We start from the raw sequence: 15,691 nt of genomic DNA, 5'->3' as shown, positions 1-15,691 counted from the left end.
CATCCACACCCTTCCCTCCTCTAAAGCCAACCTATTCACTGTTCCTTGATCTTGTCCATCTCACTGCTGACCTCTCAACCTCATTCGGCCAATTCATATCTGACAATCACTCACCCCGCCTTAAAAACCTTATTAAAAGCACTTCTCCTCCAAGAAGACTTCCCTAAGTCTTCATGGCACTTGGATTAGCATCCTTTATTCACCCCTCCCTCAGCCCCACAGCACTTATGTTCATAACTGTAAGTTCATAAGTTTACCGTGGGCAGGGAAAGTATCTATAAATCCTGTTAAATTGTACTCTCCCGAGTGCTTCGTAAATGTGCTCTGTGCACAGTAAATGCTCAATAAATCTGACTGACTAAGGGTAAGCTTTTAATGAGCAGGGACTGGGTTTCCTACATTTTCATAGTGCTTAGTATAGAGCACTACAGCCAGTGGGTGATCAAGCAAAGCTAATACTATTACCATTACATTTTGTGGTGCTCTCAGACTCTCAGATGTCTGCTAGAAAGGGACATCTCCAAAAAGTCCTTGGGTTCTAGCTGGAATAGCTCACTGTGACAGTTCTTCTGAGGCACTTAAATGTGTTAGGTCTAGGCCGAGACACAGACAGTAATTTTGTGGGGTCAGAATCTTTCTTTGATGATCATTGATAATAATAATAATAATGGCATTTATTAAGTGCTTACTATGTGCAAAGCACTGCTCTAAGCGCTGGGGAGGTTACAAGGTGATCAGGTTGTCCCCAGGGGGCTCACAGTCTTAATCCCCATTTTACAGGTGAGGTAACTGAGGCCCAGAGAATTTAAGCGACTTGCCCAAAGTCACACAGCTGACATGTGGTGGAGCCGGGATTTGAACCCATGACCTCTGACTCCAAAGCCCGGGCTCTTTCCATTGAGCCACGCTGCAGCATGGCCTAGAGTATGCAGTATGAGCCTGGAAGTTGGAAGGATCTGGGTTCTAATCCTGGCTCTGCCCCTTGTCTGCTATGTGACCTTGGGCAAGTCACTTAACTTCTCTGTGCCTGAATTACTTCATCTGTAAAATGGGGATTAAGACTGTGAGCCCCAGTGTGGAACAGGGGCTGTGTCCAACCTGATTTGTTTGTATTCATCCCAGTGCTTAATACAGTGCCTGGCACATAGTAGTCACTTAACAAATATCACAATTATTATTATTATTATAATTATTATAATAATAATTATTATTATTAATTATCATTATTATAATAACTGGGACCAGATCCTACAAAACAAAGTCAGTTCTCCATGTTTCTAGTTAGTCTTTTCTGATTTTTCACTTACATTTTATATTTTGAAACATTTTCGAGGTTGATATCTTTTATGTTCAGCTGCCTGAAGTGTTAAAAGACTCCACACACAGATTGCTTGTATTACATTTGGCCCAGCATTACCCAATTATGATCATTCATTCATTCATTCATTCAGTCGTATTTATTGAGAGCTTACTTTGTGCACAGCACTGTACTAAGCGCTTGGGAAGTACAAGTTGGCAACATATAGAGACGGTCCCTACCCAACAGCGGGCTCACAGTCTAGAAGGGGGAGACAGGCAACAAAACAAAACATATTAACAAAATAAAATAAATAGAATAAATATGTACAAATAAAATAAATAAATAACATTCTGTATCTCTGTCCTGGGATTATATGCAGTGACAGAAAGCCGGACACCCTCACCAATCTCACCTTGTGACTGTGCAATTCCATCAATTGAAACCCATCAGCTGATCTGCTAACCCGACATGAATGAGTTTAGTAGGTCAGTGTTCAGAAGGTTCATTGAGCCCAGCCTGGGGCTCCCTAAATCCTGAGCCATCCTAAATTCTGAGGTTTAATGGAAAAAATGATATTCACAAATTCTCTTCCTGCCTCCGCTGCCAGCCTATAGTTTGAGTCACAGTAGGAGCCAGGGGTCTCAGTGCCGATTGAAGAAGAAGGAATATTTAAATAATGTGGCAGGGCGTTCACTGCTGTGGACCTTAAATTCCCAGGCTTTTGTAAACTTTCTTTTACCTTATCAATAATTACAGAGTCTTAGGGAATTGAAATTAATCTGGAATTCTAACTATGGGAGTCTGGTGTAATGTAAGCTAGAAATAAGTGGTCTTTCATTTCCTCTTAACTAATTTCCTTGTGAAAACGGCACTCTGCCTGATTCCTGTCAATCAATCATCCAATCAACCAGTGGCACTTATTGAGCATCTACTAACTGCAAAGCATTATGCTAATCATTTGGATAAAAACAGAACCAATATGCACGTTTCCTGCCTGTGTTTTCAGAATCCAAGCTCGCAGACAGTAAGCTCCATTTTTTTGTATGTCGGCGCTTAGAACAGTGCTTTGCACATAGTAAATGCTTAATAAATGCCATTATTATTATTTTTTAATAGTAGATATGAGATAATCAGATTGGATGCAGTCACTATCCCACATGGGGCTCGCAGTCTTGATCCTCATTTTCAGATGAGGGAACTGAGGCACAGGAAATGTAAGTGACTTGCTTGTGGGCAAAGAATGTGTCTACTAACTCTGTTACCATGTACTCTCCCAAGCTCTGCATATGGTAAGTGCTCAATAAATCTGATTGATTGGTTGATTGAATTCAAACTTGGTCAACTGGTAATGAGGTAAAAGTTTGTCAAAACTCTCTGAGTTCTGTATCCTTTGATCAGAACCATTTGTCCCACCTTTCAGAGATATCCAGTTATTAAGCTCTTTCCACTAGGCCATGCATAAACCAAACTTCCTTAGACTTTCCATGCAGTGCTGTTGTGTTCAGAACACAGACATTCATCCGTGGTTCCTAAAGACAGAATCAGCAGGCACGAAAATAGTAAGCAAGAGTTACCTCTCCAAAATCAGTAAACTGTGCGGCTTGCTGATTCGGGCTTATTTCCAGAAGATTCTGGGAAATGTAAACCTCTGATCATGTAATTCTCAAGTAGAAGTTGCTGACAAAGTAAATTTCCTATTTTTATTCTCAGTTCCACCCCCAAAAGAACTTTGAACATGTCCCCCCACCAGAAAAAACACATCTGAGGGACCTTCCTGCTTTTAGATTGGGATCTCTTTGTTTGTACGACCATGTCTGAATTTTTATCCTTCAAGCTTTCCCCAGTGTTTAGTATGAAGCTTTCCACAAAGTAAGCATTCAACAAATGCAATTAAATAAGAATAAATTGTCATGACCCTCACCCTTAGTAGCCTGTTTGGCCCAAAGCCCAGGTCTGTAAGGTTATCTCCAACAACGGTTCAAGCACTGCACGATCAGCATACACCACATATTCGCAACCTACTTACCAGGCCCACTAAATCTACATTCAAACTCCTGACCAGTCACATGTTGCAATTTACCGTTTTCACTGGTCAAACTTCTCCCATAAAATATGTTTCTCAAAAGTCTGTCGTGACAAATTTTGTGAACCAAAATTGTCTGCCCCAAAATGAAAATATTGGATTACTTAGCTTTGTAGTCCAAAAGGTTTTACCTCTGCAAACTTCAGTTATTTTTGCTCGCACTTTTTATGTAGCCCATATTTGAATATTTGAGATGTTAATTTGTAAAATATATTGAGATTCATATCTTGAAAGAGTGTAGGAATTGATTAATTACATTGATTAATTTAAAGCATTTAATTATCTCAATAGGTTTATAATCTAATATTTAATTTAATATTTCCATTAATTATATGATCATTGTCAATAATTTAGCAGGTGCAATATTTCATATTTTAGTTATAATTTTAATTAAGTGCTAGATATTCCCTCTTCCTATACAACTAATTAAACAAACAAACAAAAACTTGTTCTTTAAAGCAATGGCAAAACTGCACGTATTCACAGAGAACGACACATTCAAAGTGCTCTACACACAGTAAGCGCTCAATAAATATAATTAAATGAATGAATGAGTGAATGAATGAATTCCCAATTAGTGCAATGTCGTAGCAAAATAATAGAGGGTTCATAAATCATTCTGCAAAAATGTGAAAATTCGATTGCAATGTATATATGAGGTTTCTCATTTCTCAACCTTGAAGACAGAAATTTGTATTTGGACAAACTCTTCTACCTACCTATTCGTCTATTAATTGTGTATCCCGCTCTCTGACCTAAACTTTCTCACCTGCTTTCTCTTTCACACACCAATTCCCTATAAGACTTTCCTGTTCCCCCACAAAGAGACTTCCTGACTCCCTTAACCCAGGCCACCATCCTCCATTTGATCGTCCAACTTTCACTTTATTGACACACAAATCCGTGTTCTCAACTCCTCTCTCTCCACTGAAATCAACTCCCTTGTAATCCTGCCCATTCTAGAGCCCTGGATCACCTCCAATAAAAACTTCCTATGCTCACATCCTCATACTCATGAATGTCATTGGCAGAAATTAGGTTAGCTTGTCAATTTCAAACTCCTATTGGTCTGTTATAACTCCAACATTACTTCTATTAATTCCCATGGCCATTCCCCGCACAAACTATTTCTGACTTTTAAATCCCTTTGGCTGTAAAGTTTCTTGTGGGCAGGGAATCCATCTACCAACTCTGTTGAATTGTACTCTCCCAAGCGCTTTAATATAGTTTTGCATGCAGTAAGTGGTCAATAAATACAATTCATTCATTTATTCATTCAATTGTATTTATTGAGTGCTTACTGTGTGCTGAGCTCTATAATAAGCTCTTGGAACATACAGTTCAACAATAAAGAGAGAAAATCCCTGCCCACACCAGGCTTACAGGCTAGAAGGGGGAAGAGGGACATCAGAACAAGTAAACAGGTACCAATACAAATAAGTAGAATTATAGGTATATACATATCAAAGCAAGTGAACAGGCTTCAATATAAACATATTATAAATATATATATGTATACATATATAAATATACATAAGTGCTGTGGGGTGGGGAGGAGGGGAAGAGCAAAGGAAGTGAGTCGAGTGATGCAGAAGTGGGGGGAGCTGAGGAAAAGGGGGGCTTAGTCTGGGAAGGCCTCTTGGAGGAGGTGAGCCTTCAGTAGGACTTTGAAGCGGGGAAGGGTGATACCACTGATTGATTGATGAAGCCTTAAAACCCTTATGCCCAGCCTCACCCATATCTTGTCCTCAATGGCTTTGCCACCTATTTTTCATCAACAGAATTCAAACCATAGGCAAACACATTCCAAACCACCCTGCCAACACTCACTTCCCCAATCTCACCCCTCATCCTTCCCTGCCAACTTTCAAGAGGATATCTCCTGTTTCCTTTTGAACTTTACCCCCTATATCTGCATTTCTGACTCCATCATTTTGCACTTTCCCCCTCCCTTTTGATTCCTCTGGCACCATCTCTCCAGTGACTCCTTCCTCTCTGCTTTGAAATAAGCCTCCGTACACCCCATCCAAAATAAAAAGTGCCCTCTCTGCCCATGCATCTCCCACTGTCACTCCTCCTCTCTCCTAATTTTCCTTTCCAAACTCCTTGAACAAGCTCTATACACCTGGTGTATAGAGCTGTACCAAGCTGTACCAAGCGCTTAGTACAGTGCTCTGCACACAGTAAGTGCTCAATAAATACGATTGATGTTGTTGGTGTCTTCACTTCCTCTACTTCAGCTTTATAATACTCATAGTAATAGTAATAATAATGGTGATAGCATTTGTTAAGCACTTACTATGTACCAACCACTGTTCAAAGCACTGGGGTAGATACAAGGTTATAAGATTGTCCTACGTGGGGCTCACAGTCTTAATCCCCATTTTACAAATGAGGTGACTGAAGCACAGAGAAGTTGTGACTTGCCTAAACTCACACAGCAGACAAGTGGTGGAGCAAAGATTAGAACCCACGTCCTATGACTCCCAAACCCAGGCTCTTTCTACTAAGCCAAGCTGCTTATCTTTGACCCCTTGCTAACCAGTTCTGTCCCACTCTACTCCACTGAAACCTCTAAGTTTACCAATGAGCTCCTTAACAAATCCAATGGCTCTAACTCATCCTAATTCTCCAGTACTTCTCACCTGCCTTTGAAAATATGGACCACCTCCTTCTCCTGGAGATACTATATAACCTTTGTTTCCTTCATCCTATTCTTCTGGCTGCTCCTTGCTCTCTTTCTCTGGTTTCTTCTGTGCTTCTCTCCCATAACCTCAAGGTTGTGTTCTGTTCAGGTTCCTGTCAATTTTCCATTTATACTTCTATGGGAAGCTCATCTACTCCCACAACTTCAACTGCTACCACTCTGTGGATAACTCTCAAATCTACCCTTCCAGCTCTGACCACTTTCCTTCTTTGAAATTTCACATGTCTTTCCGCCTCTGGGATATTTCACTGGGATGTCCTGCCAACATCTCAACTCAGCATGTTCACCTTAAACTCAACCTGTGCAGAACAGAACTCCTCCTCTTCTCACCCAAACTCTCCTCCTGGCTAACGTTTCCAGTAAGTTGACATACAACTCATCAATCTCTTTCTCACAGGCCACAACCTTAACTGCTACTATCCTTGACTCTTTTCCTTTCTTTTTCATATTCAGTCAATCACTCTTGTTATCCTGATCTTCTCAGAGTTGCTGCTTATTCAGAGCCACTTCTGTTCTGATTTTCCCAAACTAGACTGGTCTCCCTGCTGCAGTTATACGCCAATTGTCAACCGCAATACCTCGTTTCCTGGGACCATGCTTCATTACGTCTTTCAAATATCTCTTCTGCTCTTCCTGCTTGCATACGCGCCATAAATTAGATCCTTGGATTAGCAGGTATCATCCACTGCCTTCACATATCCAACCCAAAGAAGATATGTTGCTATGAGCATATCCTCAATTTTGATGGGCTAACTCTCCCAGGACCTCCTAGTTGCTGATTCTGTCTGCTAGTAATGTTTGGTTTGTTTCTGAAAGTGCCTTTCATACTAGGTCTAATACAGTCATTAGTACTGTGTTGTGCAAAACGTAAACCCTGAATAAATACTACTGTTTAATTGGTTGGTGATTGATTTAGCAGGCAGGCTACACCTACTGGCTTCAGTTTAGTCCTTCAATTAAGTATGTAGCTTGCTACCTCACTGTTGCAAATTTTCCTCCAGTTTCATAAAAACATAAGAAATGTCATTACAGAATCAAATATTCTATGCTTGGCAAAATAATCCGATGGCTCCCAACCTTGAAATATGTCCTAATGGTTAAGGTCACCTTTCTAATTTCTAAATAACATTTTCTGTTTTTTCTCTTCCCTAGTAACTTTTCCTGTAGGAATTTTCAATCAATTTATCCAAACTGAGAGTTTTGCCCTTTCAAACATCTTCGGATAATAAATAATAATAATAATAATGGTGTTTGTTAAGCGCTTACTATGTGCAAAGCACTGTTCTAAGCGCTGGAGCACTGTTCTAATATGTGCTGCTTTGCCCCAGAACATGCCAGACTGTGTGATTTTTATTTCTTTGTTTCTATATCCATATGTTTTTATCTTGCACCGATAGCAGAATTGGTGGCATCATAAAGCTCCATGTTGTCAATGAAAAGCTGGCATATCACTTAGGTTTTCTTCAGGTTTATTACCAGGCCACAGTGCCTGGCTACCCAATTACTGTGCTCCTTGTGGGCAGGGACAATGCCTCGGGTTTCTTTTCCACTTTTGTAAGTGCTTAGTTCAGTGCCTCAACTAAGCCCTCATTTCCCCTACTCCCCTTCTTCATGACCCATGTAATTGGATTCGTACCCTTTATTCATTCCACTCCCAACCCTACAGCCCTTATATATGCATTCATAATTTATTGAAATGTCTGTCTCCCTCTCTAGATTGTAATCTCCTATGAAAGGAGTGAAATCAGAATAATCCGTGGAAATTGATCACATAGTGAGTGAGCTAGACCTAGTTGCTGCACATATTAATCGGTGGGAAAGAGCCCGGGCTTTGGAGTCAGAGGTCATGGGTTCAAATCCCGACTCCACTACTTGTCAGCTGGGTGACTTCGGGCAAGTCACTTAACTTCTCTGGGCCTCAGTTCCCTCATCTGTAAAATGGGGATGAAGACTGTGAGCCCCACATGGGACAACCTCATCACCTTGTATCCTCCCAGCGCTTAGAACAGTGCTTTGCACATAGTAAGCGCTTAATAAATGCTGCTATTATTATTATTATTATTAATTTATTAATCAATATTAATCAATCAATATTAATCAATTTATTCCCCACAGCACTTGTGTATATTTGTGCATATTTATTACTCTATTTATTTTATTAATGATGTGCATATAGCTATAACTCTATTTATTCTGATGGTGTTGACTACTGTCTACTTGTTTTGTTTTGTTGCCTGTCTCCCCCTTCTAGACTGCGAGCCCGTTGTTGGGTAGGGACCATCTCTATATGTTGCCGATTTGTACTTTCCAATTGCTTAGTACAGTGCTCTGCACACAGTAAGTGCTTAATAAATACGATTGAATGAATGAATGAATTTATTTATTGAGGACTTGTGTACACAGAGCACTGTACTAAACACTACAATACAATACAGTACAATGCAACAGAATTGGTAGACACATTTCCTGCCCACTATGATCTTACCGTATAGTGGAGCTGTAGATAATAATGATAATAATAATAATAATAATAATAATAATAATGGCATTTATTATGTGCTTACTATCTGCAAAGCACTGTTCTAAGCACTGGGGAAGTTACATGGTGATCAGGTTGTCCCATTGGGGGCTCACAGTCTTAATCCCCATTTTACAGATGAAGTAACTGAGGCACAGAGAAGTTAAGTGACTTGCCCAAAGTCACACAGTTGACAATTGAATAGAGAAGCAGCATGGCTCAGTGGAAAGAGCCCGGGCTTTGGAGTCAGAGGTCATGGGTTCAAATACCGGGTCTGCCAATTGTCAGCTGTGTGACTTTGGGCAAGTCACTTAACTTCTCTGTGCCTCAGTTACCACATCTGTAAAATATATGTTGCCAACTTGTACTTCCCAAGCGTTTAGTACAGTGTTCTGCACACAGTAAGTGCTCAATAAATACGATTGAATGAATGAATGAATGAATCTAAAATGGGAATTAATACTGTGAGCCCCACGTGGAAGAACCTGATCACCTTGTAACCTCCCCAGCGCTTAGAACAGTGCTTTGCACATAGTAAGCACTTAATAAATGCCATTATTATTATTATTATTATTATTATTATTAATTGGCAGAGCCAGGATTTGAACCTATGACCTCTGACTCCAAAGCCCTTGCTCTTTCCACTGAGCCACACTGCTTCTCCAAAATGGTAAATAATAATAAATAAATAATGATAAATAATGATAAATAATGATAATTAATGGTTTACCCTGAATAACACCTAAACCTTACCTAAAAGCAAACAATTGTTTGGTTTTTTCGGCATCAGCAATGTACCAAAAATGCTTAATCTTTTTGTTCTTATGCAGTGGTTTTCAGCAATTTGTACTGGAACCAAATTAACAGTAACTATATTCATAAAAATTTCTTCCCTGCTTCAAACTGAAATGTTTAGAAAACGAATCCAATTTCTCTAGAATTGGAAGTTCTTCCTTTTATTAGGAAAAAAAATCAATTTGGGCTCTTTTCAAAAATGAATTTTTAGTCACAGAAGCTTTTTACAACTTCCAATTTGCCTATATGGACCTAATCTTTTTCAAAATATTATATTCAGAATAGTGAGGAATCTCTTTAGATTGCCTGTTCCATTAAAATGACATTCAGTAATTGTAAGCAATGACTTAACAGAGGTTCCTACAGTAACACCATTTAACCAACAGACCCTTTCTCCACCAGTTCTCTGTATAAGTAAGAAATCTGTCTACGGAGCCTACCAAAATGCAGGAAATAGCATGCAAAATGTTCATTCATTCATTCAATCGCATTCATTGAGCGCTTACTGTGTGCAGAGCACTTGGGAAGTACAAGTTGGCAACATATACAGATGGTCCCTACCCAACAGTGGGCTCACAGTCTAGAAGGGGGAGACAGACAGCAAAACAAAACACATTTACAAAATAAAATAAATGGAATAAATATGTATAAACAAACAAATAAACAAACAAACAAACAAATAAATAAATAAATAAATAAACATACAGGGAAACCTGCGTGTTGAAAGCATATGCATATTTTGTGCATTCTTTTATCTTCACTCTTTTTTCTTTCTCCCTTTTTTTTGCACAATTAGGCAAAAATCAGTACATCAATAGATTCTACTAAGCATCCACTGGATGAGTGTATAGCACTGTACAAATCGCTTGGAGCCCTCAGAAAGATTGCAGGGTATCAGGGGAAACCAACAAAATGTATTTACAGATAGCGAAAGCTGGAGTCAGTCAATCAATTGTATTTATCAAGTGCTTAATATGTGTAGGGCACCGTACTAAGCACTTGGGAGAGTACAATATAACAGTATAAGAGACACAGTCACTGCCCATAACGAGCTTACTAATTAGAGAGAAGAACAAGGAAAAAGCAGGAAGCAGAACAAAGGTACCCATTGTCTCCTCCCAAACTCAGCTGAAATTGAACAGTATTAGCAACAGCTTCTTCCTCAGTTCTTTCTTTTTAATATAATTTTTTTGATGATATTTTACTCCCAGTTTCTTCTGCTGGAAGGACTAGATAAGCACAGTTGCTGATATCTTCCTCTCTTTACTCTCCAGCTCTCATCAAATGATACTGCTTGCTCAATGTCTTACTTATCAAGCCCACTGTTGGGTAGGGACTGTCTCTATATGTGGCCAACTTGTACTTCCCAATCGCTTAGTCCAGTGCTCTGCACACAGTAAGCGCTCAATAAATACGATTGATTGATTATCAAGCTACCTAGCTTTTCAGAATTGGCTCTTCAGAATCCTCCTCAATCAATCAGTTAATGGTATTTATTGAGTGCTTACTGTGTGTAGAGCAAAGTACTAAGCAGTTGGGAGAGGGCAATACAATGGAGTCGGTAAATACATTCCCTGCTTACTATCTAGATGGGGAGACAGACATTAAAATAAATTATGGATGTTTACATAAATGCTGTGGGGTTGAGGGTGGGGTGAATAGAAAATGCCCAAAAGGTACAGACTCAATTATCCCTAGCTTTGTGTGGGTAAATCCAGAGTCTGTAGTGGGACCATGCGAGGAACAGGTCTTTAAATGAGCACTTAATGTTGTACTGTTTTCTACTCCTGAATGATATTTAAAGATATCAGTCAATCAATCAATCTATGATATTTATTAAGCACTGTCTCAGTACAAAGCACTAAGCACTTGAGAGAATACAGTAGAGTTGGTAGACTACCTTACAATCAAGTGTAGGAGTTTAAACTGAAGAGACCATTGCTTCATCATATAATCCTTTGGGTTGCAGAAAAAAAAGACTTTCAGGTCAACCCAAAACAAGGACTCTCTACTAGATAGTCCTAAATCCACAACCCCCAGAGCCTGATTTTTCACCCTGGTGGGGACAGTCTTAGAGAGTTACCACTCTCCACCTGTGCTATCAAGTTCCCACCCTTCTGCTTCTCCTCTGGTACACAACCATCACAGCTTACAGTTAAGTGATAGTAAAAAATCAATCTTATTTCTTCTTCAAAAACAGGTGGGGCAATTATGTGAGCGAATGCAATACAACCGTCGATAGCTGTATTCAGAAATGTCAAAGTCCTGCACATACTCTTTCCCTTCTGCCTTTAGATCACAAACTCTGCAAGCAGGGTTAGTGTCGTTTTACATATTGAGCCTAGTTCAGTGCTAAGTATATAGTACATAATGAATGTTAGTTGACTGGCATTCCACTATTTGGATGTGTAAGTCCATTATGGATATCAGGAGAGTTGTACTTCCCAAGCACTTCCCAAATACAGTGCTCTGCATGCAGTAAGTGCTCAATAAATACAATTGAATGAATGAATGAACCACATTTCCTCTCTTGTCAGAGTCTTCACTTTCAACTTTTTGAGGCAATGCTTCTTCTCAGGGGTGACACTGATTTTCATTATTTTCTCAGGTGGTTTTCAGTCGAGATTTTGTGTCTTTATGGCTTCACTGGCCTCTTTGGAAAACCTCTCATCTTGATTTCCCAACTCTTTTATTCTGCTAACAAATCGGGTTCACCTGAAGTTTTTTTCTCACTAAGTATCTTTGGCTGTTTACCTCTACAACTATGAGTCAATAGTATTTATTGAATGCCTGCTATATACAGAGCCCCGTACTGAAAGAGTACAGTAGAGGGTGGTGTTTCTGCCCTTCATAAATTAATAATCTATCATTCTATTTCAATTTATTTCTTCCTGAGATGACTGCTTAATTGTATCCTTAGACCACTGATTACCGCCCAAAACAGCCAAAATGAACAAGTGATTAAGTGGTTTCTGTATGAAGGTAGATCGAAAGTCTCTTCAACCTGGAACAATAAAGGCTGAGCGGAGATATGATTAAAATTTAGAAATTCCCAGATCCTGCAGCATTGGCTATCCAATGAAGCTTGAAGGTGGTGAGGTCAAAAACAAAAAGAAGGAAACCATTCTTTACACAGCAAATAGCCAGCATAAGGAACTTACTTAGAGAAGCAGCGTGGCTCAGTGGAAAAAACACGGGCTTTGGAGTCAGAGGTCATGGGTTCAAATCCCAGCTCCGCCAATTGTCAGCTGTGTGACTTTGGGCAAGTCACTTAACTTCTCTGGGCCTCAGTGACCTCATCTGTAAAATGGGGATTAAGACTGTGAGCCCCCCGTGGGACAACCTGATCACCTTGTAACCTCCCCAGTGCTTAGAACAGTGCTTGGCACCTAGTAAGTGCTTAATAAATGCAATCATTATTATTACTCCTTCAGGAAGTTGTGCAGGGTGAAATTCAAGTAGGTTAAGAGTAGTTTCAGCCCCTTCTGTGTGCAGAGCACTGTACTAAGTGGTTTGGAGAGTATAATAGAGTTTGGAAGACATGGTAATTTACAGTAAGTCCTTAACAAACACATTATTATTATTATTATTATTATTATTATTATCATTATCATTATCATTATGAAGGGTGTGAGTAAAGCAGCAGACAAAACAATTAGGCAGAGTGATTAGTTTCCCTTGAGATAGAAGGTGTTAGCCGAGACATAATGAGAGAAGAGAATAGATAGGATAAGAAGAACAGTGTGCTAAAGCCAGCGGTCAGGAGTTTCTGCTTGATGAGTGGAGAGTTGGATAACTAGTGAAATTTTTAAAATGTGAGGAAATCTGAGCAGAATGACATTTTAGAAAAATGAACTAGGACCAGGGTGGTGGCTGATTGAATGTCGAGGAAGAAGAGAGGGTCAAGGAAATGTTGTAGAGGAAAATTGAGAAGCAGAATGGCCTAGTGGACAGATCACACCGTCCTCGAAGTCAGAAGGATCTGGGTTATAATCCTGGCTTCACCCTGTGTCTGCTGTGTGCCCTTGGGCAAGCCACTTAACTTCTCTGTGTCTCTGTTACCTCATCTGTAAAATGGGACTAAAACTGTGAGCCATATGTGGGACATGGACTGTGTCCAACCTGTTTAGCTTCTATATACCCCGTGCTCAGTACAGTGCCTGGAACATAATAAAGCTCATAACAAACACCATTACAAAAAAAAAAAAAAAACCTACAGTAAAGGAAGTTGAAAGAAAGAGAAGGCAGTGTCAAGGATAATGCCGAGATTACAGGCTTCAGAGACAGAGAAAATGGTGCCTTCATTAAATGTGAGGAGAAAGTTAGATGGAGAGGATTTGGGAGCGTAGGTGTAAGAGGAAGATAGAGATTAAGCAGAATGTAGAAATATTATGTAGTACATCTGTAATCATTAGGGTAGATGCCAAGGAGGGCGACCATTACACTGCTCCTTAAAGCATCCTATTGCCATTGTCAAAAGCAAAATACTGGGCTGGAGGGACTATTAATCTGACCACTGTGGTATTATTTATGATTTATGTGCTAAGTCTTCCCATTGGCATGTTCTGTTTTATCTTCCTTCTAAAATGCCTTCCATAATAACCCACCCGTCCATCTACTCTTTACTATGAACTTCTACCTCCTGATCTACACGGGAAGGGTGCTTATTGTGATTGGTTTTCCAATGTAGTTATATGGAGGTTAATCATATTGATGTGATTTATATTTAATAAAAAGAATAGAAAAGAAAATGAGCCCAGTATCTAATTCCCTGAAGGCTTATGACCTTCACATCTGCCTTGTAATATATTCACAGCCTCACTGAAAATTAATTTCACAAACAATTCATAATGTAGTAATGGACAATAATATCACCCACTTTGTTTTTACTTTCTGCATTGAAGTCGAGGAGTGCCCCAGCTGAGTCTGCCTAGGTGGCCTGAAGCTTCTCAACTGCTTAAGAACAAAGTACAAAGAAAGGTGAGGGAAAAACTACCAGAGGAATTTGATGGAGTTCAAAGGAGAATGCCAGAAACATATTGTGATAAATAATACAAGCATATTGCATCCATATTTGTTTGGAGATGATTTTGAAAATGATATTATTTATCTATATGCTAAAATGTAACTGAAGAATTGATCAGTCAGTCAATTAATGGCATTTGCTATGAGTGTTTATTCTGTGCAGAACACTGATCTGAGCTCTCGGGAGAGGACAACAGTTTTAATAGATATAATCTCTGCTCTCAAACTGGAGGGGCAGGGGGAGGATGGGGAGGAGAGTGAGCAGGAACCCCTAAGACCTACTAATTTAGTGTTTCCACTTTATCATAATAATAATGAGGGTATTTGTTAAGCACTTACCATATGCCAAGCACTATTCTAAGCACTGGGGTAGATACAAGGTTATCAGGTTGTCCCACATGGGGCTTACAGTCTTAATCACCATTTTACAGATGAGGCACAGAGAAGCTAAGTGATTTACCCAAGGTCACACAGCAGGCAAGTGGCAGAGTCAGGGTTAGAACCCACGACCTCTGACTCTCAAGCTTTCCACTAAGCCTCGCTTGCTGTCTCACTTTATCATTATGAGTGCAGTTTTTGATCAGTAAAATTAATCTAAAATCTCCATTACAGGTAAAACTTATGATTCTTGTCATTAATTTCAGCATCTAGAGAAATCCTGTTTGATTTCTGCCTCGGATATTTTTTACATATTCTCTGTAACTTTCCCTTCCCAGTGTCGCACCTGGAGAGTTTCCAGTCCTCTACCAGTCTCGATTATGGGGGGGAGAGTCAAGCAGAGGCATATCCATTCCATTCCTAGCTTGGGCAGTGGCTAGTGAGTGGAAGGCAATTTGCTACGAGTCAAAACTCACCTGTGCTGGTCAGCACCAGCATGGGAGAGAATCAAGGGTGGAGACTCAAGTTTACAGTGCAGAAGAAGGCAATGGTAAACCACTTCCATATTTTTAATAAGAAAACTCTATGGATCCATTACTAGAACGATTGCAAGAGGAGGTGGGGCATTCTGAGAGATGTGTCCATGGCATCGCTCTGGATCAGAGGTGACTCAAAAACATAAGACAAGACAAGACTGTAACTTTATATAAGGAACCCACAGGCTTATTCTCTGTGGAGATATCAAGGTACAATTCTCACAATGAGGCACCTTTGGAGAGGTGCAGAGGACTGAAGGTTTTATGTCTCATCGTCTATTCACTGCCTGGTGTCAGTCTTAAGTCTTTTTGCCACTGAAAGACCAGCTCAGGGGATTGCTCTGCTTGT

General features: G+C 39.7%; 1 non-coding gene across 1 annotated transcript; it reads left to right on the top strand.

The window, feature by feature from the left end:
- Positions 1-15,134: 15,134 nt before the first annotated feature.
- On the top strand, positions 15,135-15,272 carry LOC119927857. Its single transcript, XR_005450824.1, has one exon. It is a non-coding gene; the product is annotated as a small nucleolar RNA SNORA7 (small nucleolar RNA).
- The last annotated feature ends 419 nt before the right edge of the window (positions 15,273-15,691 follow it).

Source organism: Tachyglossus aculeatus, chromosome 4, assembly GCF_015852505.1.
Source record: "Tachyglossus aculeatus isolate mTacAcu1 chromosome 4, mTacAcu1.pri, whole genome shotgun sequence".
NCBI lineage: Eukaryota > Metazoa > Chordata > Mammalia > Monotremata > Tachyglossidae > Tachyglossus > Tachyglossus aculeatus.
Note: the sequence above shows the minus strand (reverse complement) of the source record. Positions and strands in the feature narration are given on the sequence as shown.